Source organism: Nicotiana tomentosiformis, chromosome 12 (assembly GCF_000390325.3).
Source record: "Nicotiana tomentosiformis chromosome 12, ASM39032v3, whole genome shotgun sequence".
NCBI lineage: Eukaryota > Viridiplantae > Streptophyta > Magnoliopsida > Solanales > Solanaceae > Nicotiana > Nicotiana tomentosiformis.
Window position 1 is genome coordinate 69,320,820 of NC_090823.1, and position 14,321 is coordinate 69,335,140.

Consider the following 14,321-nt stretch of genomic DNA (forward strand, 5'->3'; position numbering starts at 1 on the left):
AATGGTCGAGTGAGTGCTTGCTCGAACTCGGAATAACAGTAGCCCATAGGCTTAATAATCGAGTGAATGTTTCAAACTCGAGATAATGTGGCCCGTAGGCACAATGGTCGAGTGAGTGTTTTGAACTCGAGATAAAGGTAGCCCGTAGGCTTAATATTCGAGTGATTATTTAGAACTTGGAATGAAAGTAGCCCGTAGGCTTAATGATCGAGGGAGAGCTTGCTCGAACTCGAAAAAACATTAGCCCGTAGGCTTAATGGTCGAGTGAATGTTTCGAACTCGAGATAATGTGGCCCGTAGGCTTAATGGTCGAGTGAGAGCTTGCTCGAACTCGGAATAACAGTAGCCCGTAGGCTTAATGGTTGAGTGAATGTTTCGAACTCGAGATAATGTGGCCCGTAGGCTTAATGGTCGAGTGAGTGCTTGCTCGAACTCGGAATAACAGTAGCCCGTAGGCTTAATAGTCGAGTCAATGTTTTGAACTCGAGATAATGTGGCCCGTAGGCTTAATGGTCGAGTGAGTGCTTGCTCGAACTCGGAATAACAGTAGCCCATAGGCTTAATATTCAAGCGAATGTTTCGAACTCGACATAATGTGGCCCGTAGGCTTAATGGTCGAGTGAGTGCTTGCTCGAACTCGGAATAATAGTAGCCCGTAGGCTTAATATTCGAGTGAATGTTTCGAACTCGAGATAATGTGACCCGTAGGCTTAATTGTCGAGTGAGTGCTTGCTCGAACTCGGAATAACAGTAGCCCGTAGGCTTAATAGTCGAGTGAATGTTTCGAACATGAGATAATGTGGCCCGTAGGCTTAATTGTTGAGTGAGTGCTTGCTCGAACTCGGAATAACAGTAGCCCGTAGGCTTAATAGTCGAGTGAATGTTTTGAACTCGAGATAATGTGGCCCGTAGGCTTAATGGTCGAGTGAGTGCTTGCTCGAACTCGGAATAACAGTAGCCTGTAGGCTTAATATTCGAGTGAATGTTTCGAACTTGGAATGTAAGTAGCCCGTAGCCTTAATAGTTGAGTGAATCTTAATTCTGGTTGAACAATAAATCTCAAGTCATTGCACATGTGTTTATGTTTGGGCCAATCTATATGAGCATGGTTCATTTTGACCATTTGGCTCTTACAATTTTTCCTGTTGGAACCCTATTGTTGTGAGATGACTTTCTTGCATCTGAACTCGATGTATTTGGGGGCCCTGATGCCCCCCCCCGGTATTCGAGGTCTGTCGGAAAGAGGCCTCGGATATTTTTGAAAGTGCAGCACGATCGATGGTTGCCTCGTTAAAAACCTTGCCGAAAAACCTATTTGGGAGAAAATCGGTCTAAGGGAAAAAGAGTGCAATGCGTGCTCTTGATCGGAAGATCTTCTTCAGCTCTTGTTCGGACTTCTGCATGGGTTAGTTAGATGAATATGGAAAGGTCGTGCCTTAGCAGTAGTACCGTTTTAGATGTGATACATTCCAACTGCGTAATAGCTATTTGCCGTTTATGATGCCGAGCCTGTATGATCCTTTTCCAACGTTCTCGAGCACCTGGTATGGTCCTTCCCAATTTGGTCCCAATTTTCCTTCGTTTGGATTCCGAGTATTGATGGTGACCTTTCTTAACACTAAGTCCCCGGACTTGAAATGGCGGAGTTTAGTTCTTCGATTATAGTACCTTTCGATTCGTTGCTTTTGGGCGGCCAGTCGGATGAGGGCAGCTTCTCGTCCTTCATCCGATAATTCAAGACTGGTGTTCATGGCTTCGTTATTTGATTCTTCTGTCATGAATCGAAATCTGGGACTCGGTTCACCGACATCGACTGGTATCAATGCTTCGGAACCATATACTAAGGAGAACGGGGTCACCCCCATACTGGATTTTGACGTTGTTCGGTATGCCCAAAGGACTTCGGAAAGGATTTCTCTCCATTTTCCTTTCGCGTCGTTCAATCTCTTCTTCAGGTTTTGAAGAATAGTCTTGTTCGTTGATTCGTCTTGACCGTTCCCGCTGGGGTGGTATGGTGTTGATAATATCCTTCTTATTTTGTGATCTTCGAGGAATTTTGTGATTTTGCTGCCAACGAATTGCTTCCCATTGTCGCATACTATTTCGGCGGGTATCCCGAATCGGCATATGATATGATCCCAAATAAAGTCTATGACTTCTTTCTCTCTTATTTTCTCGAACGCCTGCGCTTCAACCCACTTAGAAAAATAGTCAGTCATAAATAAAATAAATTTGGCTTTACCTGGGGTCGACGGCAGAGGGCCGACGATGTCCATCCCCCATTTCATGAATGGCCACGGGGATAGGACCGAGTGAAGTTGCTCCCCTGCTTGATGGATCATTGGCACAAACCTCTGACATTTATCACATTTACGAACAAATTCTTTCGCATCTTTGCCCATATCGATCTAATAATACACCGCTCTGATCACTTTTCGGACTAATGTGTTGGCGCCGGAGTGATTGCCACAAGTGCCCTCGTGTACTTCCCGGAGGATATAATTGGTATCTCCCGGACCTACACATACCGCCATCGGTCCATCGAATGTTTTTCGATATAGTGTTCCGTCCGCAGCCAACGTAAATCGAGCAGCTTTAGTCCGTAGGGCCCTGGAATCTTTAGGGTCTGAAGGGAGCTTTCCGTTTTTTAAGTACTCAATATACTTTTTTCTCCAATCCCAGGTTAAGCTAGTAGAATTTATTTCGGCGTACCCTTCTTCGATTACCGATCTTGAAAGTTGGACGACAGTCCCCGAGCTTAAATCACCTACCTCGACTGACGATCCCAAATTTGCTAGAGCATCGGCCTCATTATTCCGTTCTCGTGGGACATGACGTAGGGTCCATTGTTTAAAATGGTGTAAGGTGATAAGTAGTTTGTCCAGATACCTTTGTATCCTACCTTCTCGGACTTCGAAGGTTTTGTTTACTTGACTCACCACCAGCAAAGAGTCACAGTGTGCCTCAATGACTTCTGCTCCCAAGTTTCTAGCTAGTTGGAGACCTGCAATCATGGCTTCATACTCGGCCTCGTTATTAGTTAACCTGATAGTTTTAATAGCTTGCCTAATAATGTTACCCGTGGGGGTTTTAAAACTATGCCTAACCCGGACCCCTTTGTATTCGAAGCATCGTCCGTAAAAAGGATCCATACCCCGGTCGATATACCTGATTTCAAAAGGAGTTCCCTTTCAACTTCGGGTATGAGGGTTGGCGTGAAATCGGCCACGAAATCTGCCAAAATTTGAGACTTGATGGCCGTGCGGGGTTGATATTCGATATCGTACCCACTGAGTTCGATGGCCCATTTGGCCAATCGGCCTGATAGTTCGGGCCTATGTAAAATATTTCGGAGTGGGCAGGTGGTTAATACGCTTATGGGGTGACATTGGAAATACGGCCTTAACTTTCTAGATGCGGTTACCAGGGCAAGTGCCAATTTTTCTAAGTGCGGATACCTAGTTTCCGCTTCTCCTAAGGTCCGACTGACGTAATAAACGGGAAATTGCGTACCTTGCTCTTCTCGAAGTAGGAAGCTACTTACGGCAACTTTCGATACCGCCAAGTACAGGTAGAGCTGCTCGTCCGCTTTCGGAGTATGAAGCAGTGGCGGGCTCAAGAGGTATCGTTTCAATTCCTGTAACGCTTGTTGGCATTCCGGCATCCAGGCAAAGTCGTTCTTCTTTTTGAGTAGGGAGAAAAATTTGTGACTTCGATCCGATGATCTTGAAATGAACCGGCCTAAGGCTGCAATTCTTCCCGTTAACCTTTGTACAGCTTTCACGCTGTCCACGATGGTGATGTCTTCGATGGCCTTGATTTTGTCGGGGTTGATCTCAATTCCACGATTTGAGACTATGAAGCCGAGGAACTTGCCCGAACCGACCCCGAAAGCACATTTTTCGGGGTTGAGCTTCATGTTGAATTTCCTCAGAATCTTGAACATTTCCTGCAAATGGGCCAAATGGGCCTCTGCGCGCAGGGACTTAACTAGCATGTCATCAATATAGACTTCCATCGTTTTACCTATTTGTTCTTCGAACATTCTATTTACTAGGCGTTGATAAGTAGCTCCTGCATTTTTTTAGCCCGAAGGGCATTACGTTATAACAATATATTCCATATCGAGTCACAAATGAAGTCTTTTCCCGGTCGTCCGGGTTCATCTGAATTTGATTATACCCGGAATAGGCGTCGAGAAAGGTGAGAATCTCGTGGCCGGCCGTGGCATCGATCATACGATCGATGTTGGGCAGTGGAAAGGAATCTTTGGGGCATACTTTGTTCAAATCCTTATAGTCCACACACATTCTAAGTTTGTTTCCTTTTTTAGGTACAACAACCACATTGGCTAACCATTCGGGATTTTTTACTTCCCGAATGGACCCTATCTTGAGAAGTTTGGTTACCTCGTCCTTTATGAATGCGTGCTTTTCCTCGGACTGGGGCCTTCTTTTTTGCTTTACCGGTCTGAACATAGGGTTCAAGCTTAACTGGTACGCTGTTATGTCCGGCGGGACCCCTGTTATATCTAGATGAGACCAGGCAAAACAATTGATGTTATTGATGAGAAATTGAATGAGTTTCTTTCTGAGTTCGGGGCTCAAACCCGTTCCCAGGTATACCTTTTGTTCGGGCCAGTGTTCGATCAGTACGATTTGCTCTAGTTCCTCAATTGTTGATTTGGTGGCATCGAAATCATCGGGGGTTACGAAGGATCGAGGGATCCATCGATCATCATCATCCCCTTCAACATTTTGCTTACCTGGCCGGGTCGAAGCCGATGTCTGTGATTGTTATTTGGTGCTCTGCTTTGAACCTGATCCTTTTATTGGTGAAGGTGAGGATATTGATTTTGCTTCTTCGACGGAGAACATTTCCTTTGTGGCCGGTTGTTCCCCGTACACTATTTTGACACCTCCCGATGTTGGGAATTTGAGGACCTGGTGTAGGGTCGAGGGTACGGCTCTCATGCTGTGGATCCACGGCCTTTTGAAGAGGGCGTTATATCTCATATCACCTTCGATCACGTGAAACTTTGTTTGCTGGATGGTTCCGGCCACGTTTATCGGTAGGGTAATCTCGCCTTTAGTGGTTTCACATGCCATATTAAATCCGTTTAGAACTAGAGTTACGGGTACGACCTGATCCTGCATGCCGAGCTGTTCTACGACCCTTGATCTGATGATATTGGCCGAGCTATCTGGATCAATTAACACACGCTTAATCTTAGTTTTATTCATGAGTACAGATATTACCAGCGCGTCGTTATGGGGTTGGATGATTCCCTCTGTATATTCATCACTGAAGGATAAAGTCCATGTGGGTGTATGATCTTGAGTTCGAGATCGCTTCACAATCGACGTTTTAGCATGTTTAAGCATCGGTCCCTGAGGGGCATCGACGCCACCGACGATCATGTAAATGACATATTGCAGTTCTTCTGGCTCGTTTCGCTTACCGAATTCCTTGTCTCTAAAATGGTTCTTTGCCCTATCGCTCAAAAATTCCCAAAGGTGCCCTTTGTTAAATAAGCGGGCAATTTCCTCCTTTAGTTGCCTGCAATCTTCCGTCTTGTGACCATGGGTGCCATGATATTCGCACATTTGATCGGGATTCCTTTGGGCAGGATCGGTTTGCATGGGTCGAGGCCATCTGGTGTCTTTGATGCGTCCTATGGCCGATACGATGGCGGATGTACCAATGTTGAAGTTATACTCCGATAGTCGAGGGATTTCTATAGGATCTGTATATTTATAAAAGCCATTCTTGCTCATAAGTCCCCGAGAATTTTGCCCCCGATCAATCCTTCGGTTGTTCCGTACCATGTCACGTGCTGAGCCATTGTTCATCCGATCTGTGTCGTACGGTTGGTATCGATCTCTGTTCGACCTTCGTTATCTGTTGGTTTCCCTTTGATTTTTAGTGGTTGTGTGGTTCTGACGTACGGGCCCATACGGAACTCCCAATTGATCATCTTCGACCCTGATTTTTGATTGGTACCGGTTGTGTACATCTGCCCAAGTTATTGCTGGGTACTCTATCAAATTTTGTTTCAGCCGACGTGACGCTGTCGAGCTTAGCCCGTTCAGTCCTTGGGTGAAAGCTTGTACGGCCCAATCATCTGTGACCGGTGGCAAGTCCATACGCTCTATTTGAAATCGGGATACGAATTCCCTCAGCATCTCGTTACCCCTTTGCTTTACTTTGAAGAGGTCTGATTTCCTTGTTGCAACCTTTATGGCACCAGCATGTGCTTTTACGAACGAGTCTGCTAACATGGCGAAAGAATCAATGGAATTCGGTGGTAAGTTGTGATACCAGATCATCGCTCCTTTTGCGAGGGTCTCTCCGAACTTTTTCAACAACACAGATTCGATTTCATCATCCTCCAAATCGTTGCCTTTGATGGCGCATGTGTAGAAGGTGACGTGTTCGTTAGGATCGGTCGTACCGTTATATTTGGGAATTTCGGGCATACGGAATTTTTATGGGGATTGGTTTTGGGGCCGCGCTCGAGGGAAAAGGCTTTTGTATAAATTTTTTTGAATCGAGCCCTTTTATCATTGGCGGATCCCCCGAAATTTGATTGACCCTAGCGTTATACGTTTCCACTTTTTTGTTGTTGGCTTCGACTCGCTTTGTGAGTTCCTCGAGCAATTTAGCAATTTCAGGAGCAGTCCCCGATTCCTGCTCGTTTGATTTTACTACTGCGGGTTCCGTTCTGGGGGTGACTTCTCGAAGAAGCGGATTGGAGTTCGGCCTGCTTTGCATATGAGTTCGGCTCTGCAACTAAGCTATCGCTGCTTGTTGGGCTTGCAACATTTCAAAAAACATACGCAAGCTGACCCCGATTTCCCCCGTATTGTAGGTGTCTCGGGCTATGGATCGAGCACCGCCCTGAACGCTCATCTCCGGTTCAGAACGCTGATTCGCTTCTAGAGCTATTTGCGAATTGATATCCAGTGGTACTTCGGCTCGAATTTCGGGCTCTTCGATTCGAGCCTCGTTGCCATTGTCAGGTAGCCTTCCGGCTCCGGGCACCAAGTTGTTGGTTTCATCTTGAAGGCCGGCTTCGAGGTCGATAGGTAGAGCCATGGGTGATTCGAAGTTGTAAGCTGGAGTGTACTGTAGATTTATATCAAAAAATCACCATTATCCTTAGCCCCACGGTTGGCGGCAATGTGGCCCGGCGCCAAACTGTTTACCCGAAAAACCGAATAACGTTAGATTTAGATATGGTTCTAAGGGTATACAAATTTCTGATACAAAATGACGATACAGGTATTTTTTGCTATGAAATGGGAAATGATGGATGGGAAGACTGAAAAATATTAGAAGAACAAGTACAATGAAATCTTAATGTGCCCTCCCTATTGTAGTCTATCTCCCCTTTTATAGTAGAGGGTCACTACTTTATTTGTAACAACATAAAATAATACATATAGTGGAGAACCCATGATGGTTTGTCTCTCCCTTGATTCTCGCCAAGATTCTCTCCCTTGGTACGGTTGTAACGGCTCTTGTCTGCGAGCTTGGCACTGACTCGAGCTTGGTGCTAGATTGAATCCCCAGTCTTAGTTCGAGCTCGGTTCTGCCTTGGAGCATCGATATTCGGGGCCTGTGTCGGTCGTCGTTACCCCGTCGTCCGATTAGGATGCGGGCTCGATAATGATATCGAGTTTTGCGGTTGATTGGTCTTATAGCTCGAAGCTCGACGTCTCTACTTCGGAATTCGTCCGACCTCGCCATGCGGATACCGTTCGATTAAAACGTCATTATCTCGACCGGTCTTTATGACTGAGAATCGGTTTTGACCGTACACAATCTTCACTTTGGTTATCATGCATTTAATTATGCATCAAAAATCTTGTGGAATGAAAAAATAATTTAAAATATGAATCCGAACCGAATTAATTAAGTCAACAAAGAGCAAACCAACTAAATGTATACTCTAATTCAATCTTCTTGGTAGTGATAGATTTACATTAAATATAGTGACACCCGCAGCCATCAAATTCTGGATCCGCCTCTGGGTAAGTGGGAAATCATCACCAGCGAGAAATGTTGTATAAGAACTTTCTTTTTTATGCCTAGTTACCAATGATTGATTTTACGAAAAAGGTCAAATTTATCATCGTATTATTTGAAATTGAGCAATTTTGTCATTCATTAAATATCCAGTCTACTTTTACTCTGCTGCTAGAAAAAAGAAAACTCAAGCACCTTGACTCCTAGCTCCAACCGTAGAGTAATTTTAAACCTTAGGTAGTAGTCAAAAGTTAAAAGTATATATGGACATGTTTTCTCTGAGAATTTGGACAAGTAGAGTTCAGTCAATCCAAGCTGGAGCGTCGTTAATGACAAACGCGATTCGAGATGATATATTACCGGCAAGGGTATGAATGAACCAAATTCTAACGGAGAACAAAATTGAGTAATTTCAAATACTATAGGGCGAATTTAAACTTTTACCCTTAATTTATATGATTAAAACAAAATGAAAATCCCGCATGAAGTTGGAAAAGGGAGAAAAAGCTTAGCTTCAAAGCAATTGGAAGAAGGAAGGATCAACTTTATCAAAAATAACAAAAATAAAAGGAGCATAAAAAGCATAACTTTGAGAGGAAATATTATTAATGATATTGAAAGTAAGGAGAACAGTAGATAATAGAAATGGAGTACTCTGACTATGTTGAAATTGAATATTAAATCAATTATTTACCTTTGTTAGTTGCTAAACAAGGAAGATTATGGGAGGGTATCAATATAGAAAAATGAAAGGTTGACCTAGCAAAGATCGAAGAACGTGGCGAATGATTGAAATTGGTGGGTTGAACATCTTTATTTTAACAGATGCAACTGTTTTATATGAATAAGAGCAAGTACAATAATAGTAATTAATTAATGTAATAGAAGTGTTAGAGAAATCAATCCTCTCAGCCTCAAGTTGGAGATGCTGTAAACACTACATTACTAATGCTTCTTGCTTTTTGATTGAACACAAAATTACTAGCAAAGGGATATGGTTGAATGAATATGATCCCCTAGTTCCCGTTTGGCTATAAGTTTCTTTTCACTTTTTGTTCAAAAATATTTTGAAAATATTGTTTGGTTATAAAAAGTGACCAAAAGTTTCAAAAAGTGGTTTAGATTAGTTTTTTAAGTTTGAAATTTTCTACTCTCCGAAGTTCAACTTCTTTTCAAGTAAAATACATGCTCAAATACAATTTCAAACTTCCAAATAATTTTTCATCTCATTTTCAAAAACGCTACTTTTCAAGTTTCAATCAAATTTATGTCTAACCGCTAACTTAACTTAAGGTCTCAAGTTTGAGATCCGCAAAAGGAAAATACGGGAGCTGGGCATCAGGTATAAAATAAAAAATCGGGGTTACAATACGGGAGCTAGGCATCAGGTGTAAAATAAAAAATCACAAAGTTTAAAAATAATAAATTTAAAATATGCGTTACGTTAATAATTATGGAAATTAATAAATAGTAACATATCTATACTATATTAAAAGTACGAAGGCCCTTAGCGAAATTACATTCGTCTTTTTTACCCTTTAGAAATGAATTTCACACTAAACAAAATAGTCATTTGATTATTTCTCTAATATTAGAAATATGAATAGTCATTTAATAGTTTCCTAATAATTAAGAATTCGATGTCAATTAGATTTTATGTATTAAATATTTTCCTAATTTGAACTGTGTAATATAACAAATAGTAACAATGAAAAATAATATTTTGTGACGTGTTTCAAAAGGTCGTTTACTACTTTTACGCTTTGGGAGTCCTTTTGTTTGTCATGCCTTCAACAATTAATTCTTTTAAAAAAATAGGTAATTTAGGTCAAAGTTTTGAGTACTTTCTATTCCTTTTAAGTTTAGGAGTTTTCTTTTATTTGTTATAAGTTATAAAAACTTTGAGTGCTTTGACCTCTTTTTAGGTTTAGGAATCTTTTTTTTTTTTTAAACGATCAATTCCTTGTAAGAAAAATATTACTAATTCTTTATAGATATGTTAGGTACAAAATTTATTAATTATTTATAAATTATTTTGGTAAACTTTTCGAGCACTTCCACCTTGGCTTAGGTTTAGGAATTTTTTATTTTTTATGGTAAAAATCTCTAGCACTTTTACCTCAAATTTAGGAGTATGCGTTTATGCATGGAACCTAATATTTAGGACTTAAAATTTATTAAAATTTTACTTTATATAAATCCTTCATTAATTATATTATGTAACATGACTATAATTTCTTACATATTTTTTCATAATTCTTTTCTTTTTGGTTAGTTAAGAAAGATAACAACATTGTGAATAAATATTAGAGGCATCCAATATGTTTTCGAAACCCTTGTTCTTAGTATTTGTTAACATAAATCCCTTGTAGGTATCCAATATGTTGTCTAGCCCTTTCTTGTTTTTACGATTTTTTTTAATTGCTTCAAATTTGAGGTTTTTGTCTTTCTTCATTAAACTTTTGAGATTTTAGTTTGTATAAATTTAACATTTAAGCTTAACTTTATTTTTAACAAATTCAGGCTTAAATTTTTCAACTTATAAAATCAGATCTTGTGGGAAGAAAATTAAATTTAGGCCAAGAATCGAAATTGTTCAAGCATTACTATTCATGAAGATAACTGAAGTTTCTCTTCTTCGTCAATGTAAGAATTCTCTCCCGCTTTATTCTTGATAAATCACACATTCATAAATTTATGCTAAATAAAATTATAGTATGAAATATTGTATATTTTTGCCTAATAAAGGAGTTTGAAATCAATTAAAATTTAATGATCTATTGGATAAACTTTGTCCTTCCATTATTGCATTAAGATTATAAACTATAATTTATTTTCATATCATATTTGTAGGCTCAAAACCAATGGTTATAGCAAATTAGTCTAGAGTGCAGATTTGTCTTTTAAGTATATTTTTGTAGTGTTTGCATTAAGCATGGAGGTTCGTTCGACAATTCTGAAGAAAATTTGAATCATTCTTTTTCTCTTTATTATGATCTTACCACTTGCGATAAATTGCAGTGCATTAATTTTAGTGTAGGACCTAATGAAGTCGAACTACATTTTGTGCTCCTAACTAAAATTTGTTTCTACTATTCAAACTAATGTTTGAAATTAACTATTGATTTATATTTTCTTTGAATATTTCTTCTCGAATTTTGCCTACTAATCTTTGCGTTATATGTCGATACGTAGTTTCACTATATATAGCTCATTGAAATTATATGTTCTTCATTTATATTTTTCCTGTAAATTTACTCTTTTGAGTTTGTTGTTCCTTTTACAACCTTAAATTATTAATTATATTTAAATACGCTGATTAGCTTAAAACTTTTTTCATAGTTTCTTTGATTAAATATTTTACTTGGTAAGTTATTATTATTGTAAATTAATATGCATCCAAATGGTTAAATGATGAAGAGTCATCATTTTTCTTTCAGTATTAAATACATAATTTGAAATTTTTAGGACCGACGACATCGTTTATGAAAGAGAAATTGGGTTAGATTCAATAATATACTAACATATTATTATCTCATAAAATAAATTATCTATAATTAAAATAATATATAACTAACTTAACTGATTTGTTTATCTTTACAAGCTCTGAAAATATCCAATTACTACGTCTATGTAATTACGTTTATTTTTGTCACTTAAATCACTGTTATTTTAATGTAATTTTCTATTTTACATAATTAATTTTTTCTTGTATACAAATTTTAGTTTACTGACGTTATATACACGTGCAACGCACGTACCTTAAGACTAGTTCTATAAAAAGTTTGTCCAATATTCTAAACATCAAATACGGATTTTTTAATGAATTTAAATTTTATAGATTTATGGTGTAGGATAATGTTGTAAAGAACTTCTAGCTTTCTTGAATCAATTTAACGAGATACCCGTTACTGCTTATTGAGAGAGAGATTCATCCAAGCAAAAAATAAGAAATATAAGGAAAAGTTTCAATGAAATTCTGTTTGGCCAATCCAAAGCCTCCAACATTGAGATATTTTCTTAAATGTTATTACAACTCCCTTCTATTGTATTGGTGTATGTAAAGGTAGGTTATTTGTAATCTGTCATTTGGAACATTAGGCTGGGTAGAGTTTTTTCTTCTTCTTGTTTTGTTGATAATAATTAAAAAAAAAGAACTATAAGAAAAAACAAGTATCATAACTTCCTTAAAACATCTCTATAAAGACTTTGTTTACTGACATATTACCTTCATAAGCAGCCACAAACTAGTATGTATCGTGTTATAATGGACTAAAACACTACTTATAATATAATGTAAAATTTAGCATTCGAATTGGGTTGTGCATAACATGGTAAATATCGAATTATAATATCGAAATTAAAAATTTTGATATTTGGTATTCAATATTTTGGTATTTAATTTTAAAATAATTGATATTAGGTATGATATTTAGTATTAAAAAAATAATACTAAAATATAGATACCGTATCGAAATATATATTAAGTTATGCATTACATATATTACTGACTATGACATATTGATAGCCTGTTTGGCCAAACTGCAAAAATTAGCTTATTTTGAGAAGTGATTTTTCTCAAAAGTACTTTTGGTGATAAACAATTTGTATTTGGCTAATTAATTTAAAAAGCATTTCAGAGCAACAATTAGTATTTGGTCAAACTTTTAAAAACTGCTTCTAAGTGTATTTTTCTCAAAAATACTTTTCAAAAAAGTATTTTTGGAGAGAAGCTACTTTTTCTGTTTCTCCAAAACTGCTTCTACTTCTACTCAAAAGCACTTTGTTTACTTCTAAAAGCTTGGCCAAGCACTTTAACTTTTTTTTGAATACTTTTGACTTTGGAGAAGCTTGACCGAATAGGCTATAAGTTACACAATACTTTTCTTTAGCATGCTGGGGTTGACAATAAAGCCCATCTACTTTTTTAGGAAAATGAAGGAACACGATATGCTGTAGATTCTGATTCTTGCTCTCCAAGTTACCAAGCAGTTTAACATAATGTTTCTATAGTTTTAGGGCGCTACTTACTTCGTTTCTTGTATATTGCTAATGGATATATTAGAGTAGTCCTTGTTGTATTCTATAAGTTCAACAATTAACTCTAAACAAGTAACAAGACATTTCCAATGATCAAATTTATTCCTTTATATAACTTTTTTTTCTTAGTTGATACTTGTTGGTTTTGGGCAAAGATTTTATTGTCAGTCAAGTGATCTTATAACGTTGTATTTGTGAGTACTTTAATTAAGAATATCCCAGACTATAACTCTACATACTAGTTAATATTCAAGTCGCACAAAGAGAAGTTACCGACTGAATAAACCGAAACAGAAAGGAGAATAGTCGAATCATATTGAATGTAATTAGGTATAATATTGGTAAGCATTTTAAGAAAACGAATACGAAAATATTAAACTGAAATGTCTAATTACCGTATCATACCGACCGACGAATACCCTAATTTTTTGAAAGGAGACATGTTTTGAAATATAGGAATAAAGTTTGAAATCCACATGTAAAACGATGTAAGAGATAAATGTGTGAACTTCAAAACAGATAAATATCAGCATGTGCCCATTAGGTCAATATTACAGTAATAATTTTCATATAGCTATTGAATGTATAAATGAAGTAAAACTTTTATGTAGTGACAGTGTCAGATTTTTCATCGCATCAAGTCTATAGAAAAGCATATCCGATTATACTAAGTAAAATTACACTAGCAAGTAGGGGTGCTTATTAGGCGGATTGGACAGATAATTATGCTTAGCGGTTCGGCTTATCATTTATCGAATTATAAATGTAGTAATCCGTTAGCCATCCAATAAGACAACGGGCGGATTGGTGTCGGATTGATAATTATCGGGCGGTTATCGAGTGGTTTATCGGCTAAACCAAATAGAATTTTTTTGAACAATCAATACTAAACAGCCAAATGCATAGTTCAAACTATCTCTGTTAGTTGTAGTAGCTTTTCCTGATTAGAAGCCAAAGACGACTGCCAATGCCATTAGCTACCGATAGACGACAATTCTATTGAGAATTAGAAGGGATTTAGCCATTTAGGTTTTAATAGTATTTTATATACATAAGGATAAAAATATAAATATAAAAAATTTTAACGAGTTAACAGTTTACCCGATAAAAAAATTGAGTAATTTATTCTAAACTGTTAAATTATTAATTATAAAATTTTAATTTGTTCATCATACATTATCCCGATATCAATAAGTCAATAAGCGTTTGAACGGGCCTACCAGCAAGCACACAAAATTGTACAACTTAAA